Source organism: Pelmatolapia mariae, linkage group LG3_W (assembly GCF_036321145.2).
Source record: "Pelmatolapia mariae isolate MD_Pm_ZW linkage group LG3_W, Pm_UMD_F_2, whole genome shotgun sequence".
Classification (NCBI taxonomy): Eukaryota; Metazoa; Chordata; class Actinopteri; order Cichliformes; family Cichlidae; genus Pelmatolapia; species Pelmatolapia mariae.
Window position 1 is genome coordinate 61,572,111 of NC_086229.1, and position 17,468 is coordinate 61,589,578.

Genomic DNA, 17,468 nt, shown 5'->3' on the forward strand with positions numbered 1-17,468 from the left:
GTAAAAAGCGGCGTTCAAAGACAATTCAATTCAATTCAATTCAATTTTATTTATATAGCGCCAAATCACAACAAAAGTTGCCTCAAGGCGCTTTATATTGTACAAAGGCGCTTTATACAGACAGACGGAAACGCCGTTTTTACCGCCATTCGGCAGAAAACGCGGTTCAAAGAAGCATAAAAACTGCGTTTTTTACGGCGTTCTGTGCCAGCTGTAACGGCATTTAAAACGGCGTTTTATTGAAATTATGCAGGGCACTCCCCAAGGTCCCCTTATCCAATTACTTTCAACTCATTTCACCCAATCAAAGAAGAGGAAGTGCAGACCACACTAATGCGTCACCGATTCAACTTGCTGCTAAGCGATTGCCTATTCATTACCAATGCTTGTCACAGTATTGACTTGTATTATAATCCCACTATGCATGTGGTGTGATGTGAGATCGCTCCCTGATATGATCGAGGAGCTAATGACACTAACCCGGTCACAGTGGCAGTACCCCAACACTGCCCGGTACTCCCTCTGTGAGTAGGCTGCCCGGCTTCCAGCTGCTGCGGGCGGACAAGACGAGGGACAGCGGTGAGAGGAAAGGAGGGGGGGTGGCAGTGTTTGTTAAAGACAGTTGTGGTATCCCTGGGCACATCGCTGTGAAAGAACAACTCTGCAACACAGACATTGAGACATTAGCCGTTAGCATCCGTGGAGGCAGCCTGTGACTCTCTGTGGTCCGCAGACTGCAAACGCAATCTCCGAGAGCTCTTCTTCTAATATCATGGGACTTTAATCATGTCTCGCTGGACTCCACACTGCCCACCTTCACCCAGTATGTGACCTGCCCCACCGTAGGCAATAAAACATTGTACATCACCTCTCCCTGCCCAGGGAAGATCTGATCGTAACCTAGTCGTAACCTTGTCCCTGTGTGCAGCCCTTAGTGTGCACGGAGCCACTAATCACCCATGCAGTGCAGAGATGGTCCGTGGAGGGCATATAAATAAATAATAAAAGCAAATAAATGACAGAATTCTTTTTTTAAACAAGTGGAGACATTAACTTTGATGAAAATCCTTTTGTGTTCAGTTTAAATTAATACCACTGTATAATAGCCTTCAAAATTAATAATGTTAACAGTATCTCAGGAATATTTTTGCCCTTTCAACATGCATTAAAAAAACAGATATGCAGTTTTGAATAAGACCTGTATGTACGTTTTCTGAAAAGTGATGTAAATAAATAATCTCAAAAACATGAAATAATAGTTTCCCATGTAAACTGGAGATGTCCTTGTCAATGTCATCAGAGTACTCTGGATGTCTTAAACGAATTTGAAACATAAAACCAGAGAGTGACACATGACATCCGATACATGAGCTGCCTCATGTTGCTTCCAGGTGGGGAAAGAATGAAAAGATAAACCATTTTCAACCTTATTCCCTTGCCGGTCGTGCGATCTAACTTTACAACCAACCGCACAGCAAGTACGAACCATAGCTGGTGTTATCCGTGTACTTTCGCTCCTCTTTCGCTAGCGCTTTGTTTGGCCCAGAAACATGGCGCCTCAACCAAAAATCCTGGCCACGCCCCCTCTCGTAACATCACGCTCCAAAAGCCCTATTAGGCTAATCGTTGTGTCACTTCTGGTATTTCAGACAATCCCTTTCTGTCAAGGATTTTTAATTTGTTGTGGGTTTTTGTAATTTGTTGTGGGGGTTTTTAATTTGTTGCGGGTTTTTTAAATTTGTTGCGGGTTTTTAATTTGTTGTGGTTTTTTAATCTGTTGCAACTTGCACTTCCCAGCCACCGTAAGAAAAGGAGTCGGCGTCCAGATGCAGTGCAAACTTTGTTTGACCTCTACAGTCATTTCAGCTTAGAAGACTTCGGCGTCTAATCTAAAAAACACATTGAGGTAAGAGGTTTTACGTGTACAATATTGCTTTCTTATTTTTCATGTGTGTTAAGGTTATTAGTTTGGCTAAGATATTGTCACTGCCATTGGTTAGCCTGATATTAAAATAAGACGGAGCTAGCTAAAGTGTGTGTGTGTGTGCATGCATAACTGAGCTACAATTCGTAGGAATGTTTTAGCTTATTATTTGGACAACCACCGTCCTTGCAATAAATTAAATTTGTAGTCATTTAAAACTCACAGGCCTACAATCAGCTGGCCTATATTAAAAAAAACAAAAAACTGGCACACAGTGCTGAGCTGCATCTCAAATTAATCTTCCAGCTCTCAGCTGACATGTACCAGAGCCCGATTGATGGATCAGTTGATCAGTATCATTGGCCTGATATAGGTCTATCATGGTGACATGGCTTGTGATCAGTAGGGTTATATGTTTCCCAACATGATATATTTTTTAAAGAACATAATGTGGATTGTTTTTATTTGTTAGCTGTATGGGCAGCATTTTTGTGTATGTGATCCCTTTTCTTAAATTAGATTTGCTATATACACATATTTTGCTCTCTTAGTATTTTTAGGACCTGACTGATACTGAAAACTTTAGGGTGATACTGATAAAAAGGAGTTAAATATTTAGATACTGATACATTGGTCGATACTCTTTTTACAGATAGTATACAGATTACAGAACTTAGAATGTATACAGAAATACATGTTTTTTGCAATGATCGTTCAAAATTGGTTTACACTTTTGAATAAATACAGCAATATATCTGCAAAATTTGACCAAATTCACCACTCTTTTATACTATGCTAAACAATCAAAAATTAGCTCAAGTCTAGCTGAATGATGTTTTAAAAATGTATTTTCCTTTAGTGTTAATCACAGTGATGTTATGAAGTAATGTATGAACCTGACGTATGATAATATTTATCTCTACAGAGGAAACATCCATCGAAGATTGAGCAGTACAATATCACTGTGGCATCAACATCTCGTCAGCGAAAGACCACAGCCACACCAAACAAGCTCTCAGCAAATACACAAGCCAAGTTACCAGACCTGATGTTGAGAGCTGCAAACAAACATGTTCCACAAGCAACTGTTGACAAGCTTGATATCAATTTCATATGTGAGGGTCTACAGCCATTTGCAGTGGTAGAACAGCCATCTTTCAAAGAATTGGTTACCACATTACAACCTCAAGCCAAAGTCATCTCCAGACCCACTGTCCGTGCCAGAATCTGTGAAGCTGCTGATCACATGAAGATGACTTTGGTTGCAGGATTGGATAAAGTCAAATTTGTTGCTACCACTACTGATTGTTGGTCAGCTCATCAGAAAAGTTACAGCATGAATGACACCTACAAGAGGCTCTCCCGTGCAACCTTTGCAAAATGCCAGGCCATTTGGAACAAAACTGGCCGGTCTCATTTGGCTAATGAAGTGGTAGAGGACAAGTGTTGTGTCTAAACTCAGACCCCGCTGTATCCAGGACTTATTCCCATGAAAGAAAAACAAGGCAAAAGCGATTGATTACTTGCGCAAGGGAGGCCTCATTGGTATCTTAGCTCATCACGAATGACCCCGACGATGGCCTCCTCTCGCTGCCTTTTATTGAGAGACAGTTCACACAAAACAATAGTACCTCCCCTCATAAACCCCCTTGGTTACAAAGACAAGGCACTGTATGCATATGTGTGTGTGTGTGTGTGTGTGTGTGTGTGTGTGTGTGTGTGTGTGTGTGTGTGTGTGACCTCCTGCTGGGCAGGAAGCTTACATCAAAAGGACCTTCACATGGATGTTGCCTGTAATAAAAGACTACAGCTCCCCACCCAGAACCTCGAGAATCTAGGGAGGGGGACAGTGGAATTCCTTTCATCCTACAGTTAAACAATGTAGAAATGGATGGTAAGCATAAAAATGACAAACATTTAACAATTCACTCTAACAACAAGTGTGAGCTACAGATCATTTGTCCCAATGCAACACGGTGGAATTCAACCTACCTTGCCATTGAAAGGATAATACGCATCATTGATGAGAAGGGGGAAGATGCCATCAGGAGCATTTGTGAGGAGTTCAAGGTGAAAATGTGAGTAAAACCTACCAATATGGTTGCAAATTTTGGGAATTTTCCTTAATGGATGGTTAAAAACGTGAGCAGACTCTTAATATTAAATCAGAAGATCCCTATTATAGTCATGGTGGGTTTTGTTGTTGTGTCTTACAGGTTGAGTCCTGCAGAAGTTGCCTTCCTTAGGGAGTACTGTACCACCATGAAGTCACTGGTGAAAACTTCAAACATCCTTCAGTCTGAGTCCACTTCCTTTATGGGATGGCTCCTGCCAGTAATCCAACAACTACTGTCCAAACTTAGCAGGCTGGAGACATCAAGCAAGACGTGTGCCACTCATCAGAGTCCTGCAAAATGGCCTTCAAAAGCCTTTTGGACCGATGATAGAGGATCCAGTTCCAGATCCAGAGTTGGCTGCAGCTGCAGTCCTCTTACCCAAGTTCAAGACTTCCTGGACTGACAGAGCAGATGTAATAGAGGCTGGTAAGGACTCATGTGATCCCATTTTTGTGTATTTTTACATTTGAACACATGCTTAACTGAGTATTTCCCCTAATACGTTGTAAGTTATTGATGGTCTGTCCTGAATACTAAACAATCCTTTTGGACAATTTGCTGATTTTAAATTTGTGTTCAGGAATAACCACTGAAATTTAAATACAGGGTCCGTACGGGTGCTTGAAATCCTTGAAAATGCTTGAATTTTAATGTTGTCTTTTCAAGGTTTGGAAAGTGCTTGAATTTTAGATGTGATGCTTAAAAGTGCTTGAAAGTGTAACTGTATTTCATTCACCACAAATAACTATCTGACTGAATAGTTATTTGTTATTTCTCTATCTTATCAGATAGAGAAATAAAATGAGTCGCAAAATGTAAAAGCAAAATTTCCCCACCTGGGCTGCCCTGTGTCTATTTCAACTTGTGACTCCGCCCCTCCCTCTGCCAGTCGGTGATGAGTGTGCTAACATACCTGTAGGTTGCTGTTTTAATGAGTGTTTGATGGAAAACAACAATGGCGGAGTTTGCGCTCTCTAGTCGCATGAAAGATGAGTGCTAGTAAATAATTTTCCAGTACGTGTACGTTACACATGCTATTTTTTAAAACTATGATTATTATTTTGCTAGCTATCAAACTCACTGGAGAAATGATTGAAATGCACTGAGTGTGATGCAGTATGGCAGCGCTATTATGGAATATGCTGTGAACTTAGCTAACATTACTTAGCAGTAATATGAGTTAATTTGCTCAAGTGAAAGCTTTAAACATTAGCCTGATACATAACTAGCCAACTTAAGGCTTTCTGATTAACCCTCTGGGGTCGACGGACCCAGAGTCTCCATTTCAACTTGGGTCAAACGTGCGGACTTCAACCTAAATACCAGTTTTTAATTTGTGTTGTTTGGGTTTTTTTCGGAATACAATAGTGGCGTTTACTCCTGGAAGAAACGGTAAAAACTGTGTTTTCTAGTGAGAGCGCTAGCAAACACGCTTTGCTTGTGAGTGAAAAAAGAAAAGGAAAAAACACTCCTTCCCTACTGGTGGAAAAATGTACCATGTCGACCAATCAAAAAATGATATGGCAACATGTGGCATTTGGTTGTTTGGGAAGAGAGGGAAGTTTTAGAGTGACCGGCGAGAGAGAGCGAATTAGCGAAAGAGAGAGAGAGTTTTGATACGTGAGAGATTTGTGACGTTTACTGTGTTTGGAGTCTCAAGTTAGTGTGTTGTCTTGTGTAGTTAGTGTGTAGTGTAGTCGTTGTTTTGTTTTGTGTGTCAGTTCTACAAGTGAATGTCACAGTTCCTGCAAAAAAGCCACCAAAGGCAGATTGCAGTGTAAACGCTGTCCCCACATGGAAAACAGGAGTGACACACCTACTGTCAGACCTGCAGGATTTACCATACCATATAACTTTGTTGTTTGCAAAACTTGTGGATATTTTTAAAAAATGTACAATTTCTATTTGCATTTCAAGTTATGAAAATGATTTGTTAAACATGCTTGTGGTTTTTACAGTCAAAAATGTCATTTTCTACTCGTATTTAAAATTTTGTCTGAATTTAGATAAATTGTGCTGACACATTATGTCAAAATGAGTAAATAACATATTGGCAAGATATGTTTGTTTTTTTAACTTTTTATTTTGTACTTTTCCAAATTTATAGTTCACGCAGACAAAAATATGAAAAGGAAGAGAAAAAAAACAAACAAACAAACATAAAACAAAACAAAACAAAAAACGAGGAAAGGAACTGAATGAGTCTTATAGGCTATCCATTTTGCCCACTGTTTTCGATGTTTGTCAGATTTCAGTCTCAGAGTGTAGGTCATTTTCTCCATTATATATATTTCCTCGATTACATCAGTCCATTCTTCCAATTTTAAAGGGTCACTTTTCAGCCAGTTTTTTGTTATTACCTTTTTGCTTGACAACAACATAATTTTGAACAAGTATTGGTCCTCCTTTCTTACATTTCCCCATATTCCAAAATACATTACTCGTGCCTCGCACGGTATCCTGCTCTCCTCCGTCTTGAGGAGGCTTTGATTCCTTAGGTCTTGCACCTTCGGGGTGTGCTTCGTCCATGTTTGTTGACATAGCTTGCTGTCGTAGAGTCGTTTTGCCAGCTGCTAACCGTCTTTTTACTATCCTGCTCTCCTTGTGTGTGTATGCTACACAATTCAGCAGTAGCCTAACTCCACTTGAAATAACGCGCGAAGTCAGGATGTAGCGTCCAACTCCTTTTAATTAGTATTTCCTTATGGAGTAAAACTGAAATACAAATAACATAGCTAAAATTAACTTAGCATCATTAGCACAACAAAATTAGATTTCAATACACATCCATTAGCGTTAGCACACAACTACTAAAGTATTCGTCTATAGCAAATATTTCCACAAAATATACATAAAATACAATCCTACAATTCAATACAAATGAAAACTTACAGACGGTGGTGTCGATGGCACAAACAAAAGGCAGATGTCGCTGGATCAAATTCCCCCACATGTGATCTGCTAAGAACTAAACAAACATGGCTGACTTCCTGTCACTTCCCAAAACTGGTTTTCAAAATAAAACGAATTTCAAAATAAAATTAGCTCACTACAAAGAGCCCTTATATTGCAGTAAAATTAAGAGCGGAACACTCCCCGTCTGGTATCTGTTAAGATGCCACATATCAATACTCAAACTACAACAAACCTTTTCAGTCCTGGTTCTTTAAAACCATAACAACCTCGGTTATAGGCCTGAGAAACACTTTGGCCACTCCGTCACTGACAACCCGGACCTTGATCTTGCGGACCCTTCCATCACCGCCGGGGAAAGTATTCGTCACAAGAGCCATGGGCCAATTGTTCCGGCATGTACGATCATCTTTCATCAAGACAACATCACCTCTTTCAATGTTTGGGCTGGACTCCTGCCATTTACGACGAAGTTGCAGAGTCTGCAAGTATTCGCGTTTCCAGCGATTCCAGAATTGATCAGCCAATCTTTGCACTTGGCGCCATTGTTGCTTATACATGTCCTTCTCGGTGAACGTCCCTGGAGGAGGTGGAACACTCTGCTTCTGAGTGAGAAGCATTGCTGGGGTAAGTATCTGAGGGACGTCAGGATCTGAAGAGACAGAGACAAGCGGTCTAGAGTTGATGATAGTTGTCACCTCCGCCATCAGGGTGCACAGGACTTCGTGGGTCAAACTGGAGGAGGGAGTACGCATCAGCATTGAGTCTAGGATTCTCCTTGCAACTCCTATCATGCGTTCCCACGCACCGCCCATGTGCGAGGAGTGTGGTGGGTTGAAATGCCATGTACATCCGCGATTGTTGGTGTATCTCTGAACTTCTGACTTTGACACAACTTTTTGGAACTCCAACTCTTTGCAAGCACCAACGAAATTGGTTCCACAATCTGAGTACAGGTGTTCAGAAGGACCTCGGATTGCAAAGAATCTTCTCAAGGAGTTGATGAACGAAGAGGTGTCTAAAGACTCTATCACTTCTATGTGGACTGCACGCGTGCTCATGCAAGTGAAGAGAACGGCCCAACGCTTACTCTGAGCAATGCCTCCTCTTGTGCGCCTGGCTATCACGGCCCAAGGACCGAAAATGTCCACACCAGTGTAGGTAAAGGTTGGTGAAGTGCTTAGTCGCTCCTGCGGCAGGTCTGACATCTTTTGTTTCTCTTTTTTCCCACGCAGCTTTCGACAGGTGACACATCCGTGAAGAACAGTACTCACACATCGCTTACCGCCAACTAGCCATATGCCAGCAGCTCGAATGGCACCTTCTGTGATGGTACGACCCTGATGCTCGACCTGCTCATGATAGTGTTTGATGAGCAACGTGGATACATGGTGTTTGCCTGGCAGAATGACGGGATGCCTTTCTTTGACGCTTAAGTCAGCTAACGTCAACCCGCCTCCAACCTTTAGCAGACCATCTGCATCTATGATCGGGTTGAGTTTCGTTAGAGCGCTTCTCTTGGAAACATCGGCTCCCTTGGAGAGAGCATCTAAATCTTCACGGAAAGATGCTTGTTGCACAGCAAGAAAAATCACTGTAGTTGCCTTGGACAACTCGTCAGCTGTGAGAGGTTTAGGGCACCAATGCCAACCATTACATCCATTGGTTCCTCGGCTGCTTGCCTTAAAAGAACAAACCACATGGATGAGTGTTGCAACTCCTCTCCGTATGGACTTCCAGGAAGAGAATTTCATGAATCTCTCACAGCACAGCAACTTGTCCTTTTGACTCGTAACACAGGTTGTAACTTGTGGTCGTATTTCAACATCTGCGTCTGGGTTGATAAGCTCAAAGGTCTTATGTTGCTCGCTGCTTGGCTGTGACTTGTATAGGAATGTTGGACCCGTGAACCAGTTGGTTCTGGTGAGCTGTGAGGCTGGAACGGACCTAGAAGCATGGTCAGCTGGGTTATGCTCCGTAGGTACATACCTCCACTGATTCGGTTGTGTGGACTGGCGGATTCTCTGGACCCTGTTGTGGACATACACATAGAAACGTTTGGACTGATTATGAATGTAGCCCAGCACCACTTTACTGTCACAGTAGAAGGTGACTGCATCAATTTGGATATCGATCTCTTGAACAATAAACTCAGCAACTTCTACGGCTAGCACTGCCGCACACAGCTCCAGTCTGGGTATGGTAGGTTCAGTTGGTGGTGCAAGTCTTGCTTTCCCAAGAATGAAACCCACGTGAATCTGGTCATTTGCATCTGTTGTCTTGAGGTACGCCACCGCACCAATCGCTTTGGTTGAAGCGTCTGAAAAGATGCATATCTCTTTATGACTGGCATTGGAACAGGAGGTGGTGGTATACACTCGAGGGATATGAAGATGTTGCAGTTCTTGAAGTGAATTTTTCCATGTCTCCCAGACCTTACACTTATCCTGAGGGAGTGGACTGTCCCAGTCGGTTCCATCTAGGGTCAACTCTCTCAGCAACGACTTGCCTTGAACGGTCACAGGAGCGACGAAGCCGAGAGGGTCGAAAAGACTGTTTATGGTGGAGAGAATCCCACGTCGTGTGAACGGCTTGTCACTGACTGACACTTGGAAGGTGAATGTGTCCCTTTTAACATCCCAACTCAATCCAAGGCTTCGCTGTGTGGGTACTGCGTCTCCATCCAAGTAAAGATCTTTAATGCCCTTAGCACGATCTCCTGCAGGAAAGGCTTTCAAGACGTCAACGCTGTTGGACGTGATCTTGTGCAGTCTCAGGTTGGACTCAGAGAGAGATGCTTGGGTTCTCTGTAGCAGAGAAATTGCCTCTTCCTCTGTGGATGTGGAAACAAGGCCATCATCTACATAGAACTCGCGTTCCACAAAATGTCTGGTGTCTGACCCATACTGCTGTTCTCCTTCCTTCGCAGTTCTTCTGAGACAGTATGTTGCCACAGCTGGAGAAGGACTGTTGCCGAATACGTGAACCCTCATCCTGTATTCAACAATGTCTTTGCTGGGATCATTATCTCTATACCACAGAAAGCGTAAGTAGTCTCGGTGGTCTTCCCTCACGACAAAACAATGAAACATCTGTTCGATGTCAGCCATGATTGCTACTCGCTCTCTCCTGAAACGAATAAGGACTCCCATTAGACTGTTATTCAAGTCTGGTCCGGTGAGTAGCACATTGTTCAGCGAGATGCCACTGCATTGTGCGCTTGAGTCGAAAACAACTCTGATTTGGTCAGGTTTCCTGGGATGATAGACCCCAAACATCGGCAAATACCAGCACTCTTTACCTTTAGGGAGTGGAGGGGCTGGTTCTGCGTGATTGTTGTAGAAGATCTTGTGCATGAAGGCAATGAACTGGTCCTTCATCTGTGGTTTACGCTCTAGTGTGCGCAGTAATGAGAAGAGGCGGGTCATTGCTTGGTCACGATTGTTGGGCAAAGGTGGTCTGGGGGCCCTGAAGGGAAGAGGAGCCACCCAACTATTCGACTCGTCCTGGAAAACCTCATCACCCATTATCTGCAGAAACTGTTCGTCCTCTATGGAGAAGGCACGCTTGTCATCATCCGCTGTTCTTGCAAAGACTGTGTTGCCGAGTGAGTCATCATCCAATGTAGTGCTACGGCAACTGTGTGAGAGTCCCTTGACTTGACTGGAGTTGACCGTTTGCTTGAGATGGATGTGGCTCGTACAAGGTCTGAACAATGATGGTCTTCCGTCTTCCAGTATGTTCGTTTTATAACAGTGGACAATGGGCTTATGAACCTTTCCCAAACACACATCACCTACTAAAACCCATCCAAGGTCAAGCCTTTGAGCGAAAGGTGCATCACCAGGACCGTTGATCTGCTCCCTCACCTTGTGAACCTGGAGAATGTCTCTCCCAAGCAAAAGAAGAATCTTGGCATCGTTATCAAGAGGTGGGATTTTGCTAGCAAGGCTCTTGAGGTGCGGGTGCTGGAGGGCAGCTTCAGGTGTCGGTATTTCTTCACGATTATCTGGTAAGTCGTCACATTCGATCAGTGTTGGTAGCGCAAGGCTAACTTCACCATTTACTGCTTCAATCTGATAGCCATTTGCTCTCCTGCCGGAGGTTGCGGCTAAGCCAGCACAAGTTTTCAGGGTGTAGGGGTATGAGCCAACTTTGATTCCGAATAAGTTGAAGAACTCTGACCTGGCTAGAGACTTGTTGCTCTGGTCATCGAGCATAGCATACATTTTGATGGCTTGTTGTGGGCACTCTTTGGGGTAAACCTTAACAAGACATATCTTGGAACAAGATTTTGACCTGGCGCAATCGCCACAAACTTCAGTGCACAGAGGGCTTGCAACTGGTTCTGGGATAGTGTCCTCCTTTTCTGGCTCCCCGCCGTCACCTGTTCGGGGACTTGAGGCCTTGGTGGACAGTTGTGGTGGACCAGGATGAAGAGCTGTGATGTGCTTGTCACTGTTGCACTCATCACATTTCAGAACAACTTTGCAGTCTCGTGCGAGATGAGATGTGGATGCACAGCATTTGAAACAGATGCCTTGATCTTTCAAGTACATTTTGTGTTCTTCAATAGTCTTTAGCCTGAACCCACGGCATTTCTTTAAGGGGTGGGGTTTTTTATGGATGGGGCAATGCTTGGAAATATCCTCTCTAGGATCTGGATCATTTTGTGTGGCATCAGAAACAACTTTGGTCGTATGCACTGAGACTGGGGTTCTCAAATTTGTGTGGCGTGAGATAGGCTTTTCTGTGACAGGACTGCTCCCAGAAAGAGCAAAGCTGGGATCATTTCTTGTTTTTGCTTGATAGCAGATAAAGGAAGTGAAAAAGGAAAAGGGGGGATAACCAACCGTGTAGTCCTCTTTGTATTTTGAGCCTTGAGTGATCCATTTTTCTTGCAGGTTGTATGGCAGTTTTTCCACGATGGGTTTGATGCCACGGGGGGTATCCAGGTATGCTAAGCCGGGCAAGTAGCCATCCTCTTTTGCTGAAAGTAGTTCCATCAATAGATCTCCAAGATCCCTTAACCTGTAATTGTCCTTGTTTGTTATTTTAGGGAAGCTGTCCAACTTCCTAAAGAGAGCACTTTCGATGACTTCTGGAGCACCGTAGCATTCATCGAGCCTGTCCCAGACCATTTTCAGTGCAGTATTTGGGTTGTCAATATGAACTGCTCTTAGGCGCTTGACATATGCAGAAGATTCCTTCCCAAGCCATTTTGAAAGTAAATCCAGCTGTTCACTTGCGGTAAGGTCCAAACCCTTAATGGTATTGGAGAAGGCAGATTTCCATGCCCTGTATGACTCTGGATGATCATCAAAGTGGGTTAAGCCAGTGCTCACAAGCTCTTTTCGTGCCAGGTACTTCGCCATGTCCATCATCACTGAAGACTCTGGAGGGTGTGTATGAGAAGTGTTGGGGTGCTGAGGAAAAATTAGCTCTGGTTTAGTGTAGGGCGTATTGCTCTTTTGTTCTTGCAGGAGTTCCTCACTGTTAACTTGGAGGCGACCATTCATGTCTGGCTGAGCTGATGGGGAAGAGGTGTGAGCAGTTTGGTATGCATGCGTTACCTTGGAACTTGGTTGTGGCTGGAAAGGTGTGGGCCATGTGTCTTTCACAATATACTCATCTTTAATGATGTACTTAGCAGATGGTGGAGGGCTCTTCTCGATGGAATGCTCTGATATTGAGAGATTGACTGGTTCATCGCGTTGGTTAAGCTGCATAGTTTGGTCTCTGATATAGTCACTTACACGTTCATGCGTACTCTGCACCATTGGTGGGAGACTTTTCCAACTTGGATGTGCTTCAACCTCTATTTCTGCTGCTGCTTCCAAAACTTATGCTTGGGCAATTGCGGCTGCAGCTTCCTTTTCCAGATTTAAGGCTTCGAGATTAGCTTCTAATCTTGCTTTGTCAACTTTAATGCTGATCTCTCTTTGTGCGAAGGCAACACGTGCACGAGCAGCTTCGGCCTTGGCTCTCGCGTGTGCTGCTGCTGCACTGACATTTGATCTACTTGAATATCTGGAAACTGAACTAGTGCTTTTAACTGATGCTCCGTCTTGAGGAGGCTTTGATTCCTTAGGTCTTGCACCTTCGGGGTGTGCTTCGTCCATGTTTGTTGACATAGCTTGCTGTCGTAGAGTCGTTTTGCCAGCTGCTAACCGTCTTTTTACTATCCTGCTCTCCTTGTGTGTGTATGCTACACAATTCAGCAGTAGCCTAACTCCACTTGAAATAACGCGCGAAGTCAGGAAGTAGCGTCCAACTCCTTTTAATTAGTATTTCTTTATGGAGTAAAACTGAAATACAAATAACATAGCTAAAATTAACTTAGCATCATTAGCACAACAAAATTAGATTTCAATACACATCCATTAGCGTTAGCACACAACTACTAAAGTATTCGTCTATAGCAAATATTTCCACAAAATATACATAAAATACAATCCTACAATTCAATACAAATGAAAACTTACAGACGGTGGTGTCGATGGCACAAACAAAAGGCAGATGTCGCTGGATCAAATTCCCCCACATGTGATCTGCTAAGAACTAAACAAACATGGCTGACTTCCTGTCACTTCCCAAAACTGGTTTTCAAAATAAAAAGAATTTCAAAATAAAATTAGCTCACTACAAAGAGCGCCTATATTGCAGTAAAATTAAGAGCGGAACACACGGCACTTCGTACCCCAGCACTCTCTTCATTGTTACTGCAATTCTTTCCCAGTAAGGTTTGATATGTTTACACTTCCAAAACACATGAGAATGATTGGCATCCCAGTCTCCACATAATCTCCAGCATCGTTGGGATGTTTTCAGCTGCTTGCTTTTAATATAAGGAGTAATAAAGAACCTAATCACATTTTTCCAGCCATATTCTCTCCATCGTCTAGAGCTGGTGGAATTATGCTGTGTGAGACATACGGATCGCCAGTCATCCTCTGACAACTCAAGATGTAATTCAGATTCCCACTTTTGTTTGATATATAATGTTTCATTCCTATTCAAATTTTGCAGACCATTATATAATTTCGATAAAATTCTTGATGGAGGATTTTTATATGCACCTGTTATTATTTCTATTATCTGGCTTCCTTCTCTCAAGAGCTTCTTACTAATTTCTGTATTGTAAAAATGTCTTAATTGAAAGTACCTAAATAAATCTGATTTATCCAGTCCAAATTGTCTCTGTAGATTCTCGAAGGATTTGAATGTTTTCCCGTCTATTAATGTGCACATTGCTGTAATTCCTTTATTGACCCATCTTAAAAATGTACTGTCCCATTGTCCACTTTGGAATTTTCGAGAAAATGCAGGCCAAATCAACAATTTACAGTCTTCTATAATTCTATATTTCTTCACTATAATCCACCAGAGTTTAATAGTGAATTCAGTAATAAAATTTGCGTTCATAGACTGTATAGTTTCCTCTCCCAATCTTGCTTGTGGATGACATGATGAGCACTAATTTATCTCAATATGCTTCCATTTTGAGATATAATCCGGGGAACACCAGTAAACAATATATCTCAGCTGGGCTGCATAGAAATATTCCTTGAAATTCGGGAGGGAAAGTCCTCCTTTTTCTTTTCTTAATTGGAGTATTTTAAATCTTATTCTTGGCTTTGCCCCTTTCCAAATAAATCTACTAACTAATTTATCCCATCTAACAAATTGTGCATCTGGTATATGGCAATGAAGTGAATAGATACAGTAGTCGAGGAAGTACATTCATTTTTATTGCCTCTATTCTTGAACTAAGATCCATGACAAGTGGAGCCCATTTAATCAAATCTTTTTGAATTGTATTACTAATCTTTACATAATTTGCCTCGTATAGTGTACTTATTTCACTAGTTAGATAGACACCTAAATATTTGATCTTATTTGAGTCCCATTTTAATTTATATTCGTTTTCAATTGAATCTTTGGGGAAATAATTCAGACAAAGTACTTGAGTCTTTAAGATATTTAGTTTATACCCTGAATTTTTGCCAAAATATTTTAATGCTTTAATCAATCGAGGTCGTATCAGGATCCTGTAGGTATATAATTATATCATCAGCGAAGAGACCTATTGTTCAATTTTAGAAACTGAAACCCCTTTTAGGTCTGCACTTTGCCGTATATACTGGGCCAAAGGCTCGATATACAGAGCAAAAAGGGCTGGACTCAGGCAGCAACCCTGCCTGGTTCCTCTGAAGAGCTCAAAACTGTCTGTCAGGTCCCCATTTATTTTAACTCTAGCCAATGGCCTGTGGTACAAGGATTGTATATACTCGATGAAGATACTGTTAAAGCCCATTCTTTTCAAAACAGCAAAAAGAAACATCCAAGAAACTCTATCAAAGGCCTTTTCAGCATCTAAGCTCACTAAAGCTGTTGGGATTTTCTCTTTATTAACTTCGTTAATTATATGCAATGTGCGTCGTATATTATCTTGTGTCTGTCGCCCCTTAATGAATCCTGTCTGGTCTTCATCCACCAAATCCGGGAGAAACAGCTCTAAGCGTCTTGTGATTATGGATGTAAATAATTTATAATCCACATTTAAGATGGAGATTGGGCGATAAGACTCACAGTTTTCCTTGTTTTTACCTTCTTTTGGTAAGACTGATATAATGGCCTCTTTCCAAGAGGGTGGAGTTTTAGCGTGTTTTAGTGTCCAGTTAAAAGAATTTATCAAAATAGGAGCCAAGTCCTCTTTAAAAGTCTTATACCACTCATTGGGATACCCATCACTCCCTGGACTTTTGTTAGATTTCAATCTCCTTATTGCCCTATCCAGTTCTTCCTTAGTGATTCGTTTAGTTAAAAATTCATTTTGAGTTATCCCAATAGAAGGAAGGTCTAACTGAGCCAAGTACTCTTCAATTTCTTGTCCATTTTTCTGGTCGGGTTGATTATACAATGTTTTATAGTATTTTTGAAAGGCATTTTTTATCTGTGTTGGTTCATATAGTAGTTCCTTAGTATTTGGATCTCTAATCTTATTAACTGCATTACTTATTTGTATTGATTTTAATCATTTAGCCAGTATTTTGGTTGCTTTGGAACCAGACTCATAAAATGTTTGTTTTGTGAATCTCAGTTTCTTTTCTATTTCCTCCATAGACAGATCGCTTAGTTGTTTTCTTACATCTTTAATGCTTTCAGCCAAGTTGGCACTCATATCTGTATGTTGTTTTTTTTCTAAATCTCTTAATTGTTGTTCTAATTTAGATAAACAGTTTTTAAAGGTGAAATATAGAGGCCAAATCAAAAGTTGTCAAAAACGGCCAATTATACCCTGGACACCAGAGGGTTAAAGGCTAAAAGCAAAGTTGTCACCAAGTACTGTTTATATTTGTGTGTATTGCTGCAGCTTTTTTAAGTATTAACTTGGTGCCTTTGGGTGAAATAATGGTAATATGAGGGACCGAGCCATATGGTCACAAAGAATAGCCGCTTGTTTCTGTGCTACCAAAGTTCCCTGGCTTTCATTCAAAATGTGTTTATCGTCAGCACCTACGCATTAAACTACTTAAACATTGTAAATGTCTTCACGCTCACACTGAGACCTGTGGGGCACTATCAGCCACTGAGACAGTACACACATTTATATGTGTATTTGTATATGTGTGCTGGAAAAGCTTGAAAAGGGACCTTGAAAGTGCTTAAAAAGTGCTTGAATTTGACCCTGAAAAAGGCGTATGAACCCTGTAAATAACAAAATTGTGTTATCTATTTGCAATTACAGCCTTGGCATACATTAAACAACATCTTGAAACGACGGAGCATGAGAGTGAGGATCAGCAAAGAGAGTCATCTGATGAAGATGAATTCTTCTCCAGACCAATCTCCAGAAGGCTGCAAAGTGCAGCTGAGCTTGATGGTTATCTTGCTTGTGCCACAGACACCATGGAGCTGCTGCACTCCTTCTCAGCCATCAAAAACCTCTCTCTCTTCAACTGAACACAGCTCTACCTGCTTCTGCTGCGTGTGAACGACTTTTTAGCTGTGCTGGTTTACTCTTCACAGCCAAACGAAGTCGGATAGCCTATGTTAATTTAGAAAACCAGCTCTTGCTGAAACTGAACAAAAGGTTCAGAAAGTAAAGTGTGACAGAAATGCTAAGAGTTTAAGACACTTACCTGCCTGTTGTTCAGTGTATGGGGAAAAGTTTAAACGGTTCTACGCATGTTCAGAAACATTTTTGTCATTGTTTTAACAAACAAAATTCCTTCTTTTATATCTACATTTATGTACAAAACAAGTTACCTTTCTATACCTTGTTCATCTGAAAAATGTGCTTTGAACATAAATATTTATACTGGTGAATCGAGTTGAATGACTGCTATTGACGACAGAATAAAACATCAGTCTGTTAAAAAGTAATTAATACTCTGAGTAGTTTTTGAGAAGAGTACTTTGTACTTTTACTCAAGTATTTTTTTTTTTACACCAGTACTTTTACTTGTAATTGAGTACAATTTAACCAGTGTAACAGTACTTGTACTTGA

At 41.6% G+C, this 17,468-nt stretch overlaps 1 long non-coding RNA gene across 1 annotated transcript; it reads left to right on the plus strand.

The window, feature by feature from the left end:
• Positions 1–2,872: 2,872 nt before the first annotated feature.
• On the plus strand, positions 2,873–16,947 carry LOC134617664 (uncharacterized). Its single transcript, XR_010573556.1, has 3 exons — positions 2,873–4,002; positions 4,141–4,467; positions 16,706–16,947. It is a non-coding gene; the product is annotated as an uncharacterized LOC134617664 (long non-coding RNA).
• The last annotated feature ends 521 nt before the right edge of the window (positions 16,948–17,468 follow it).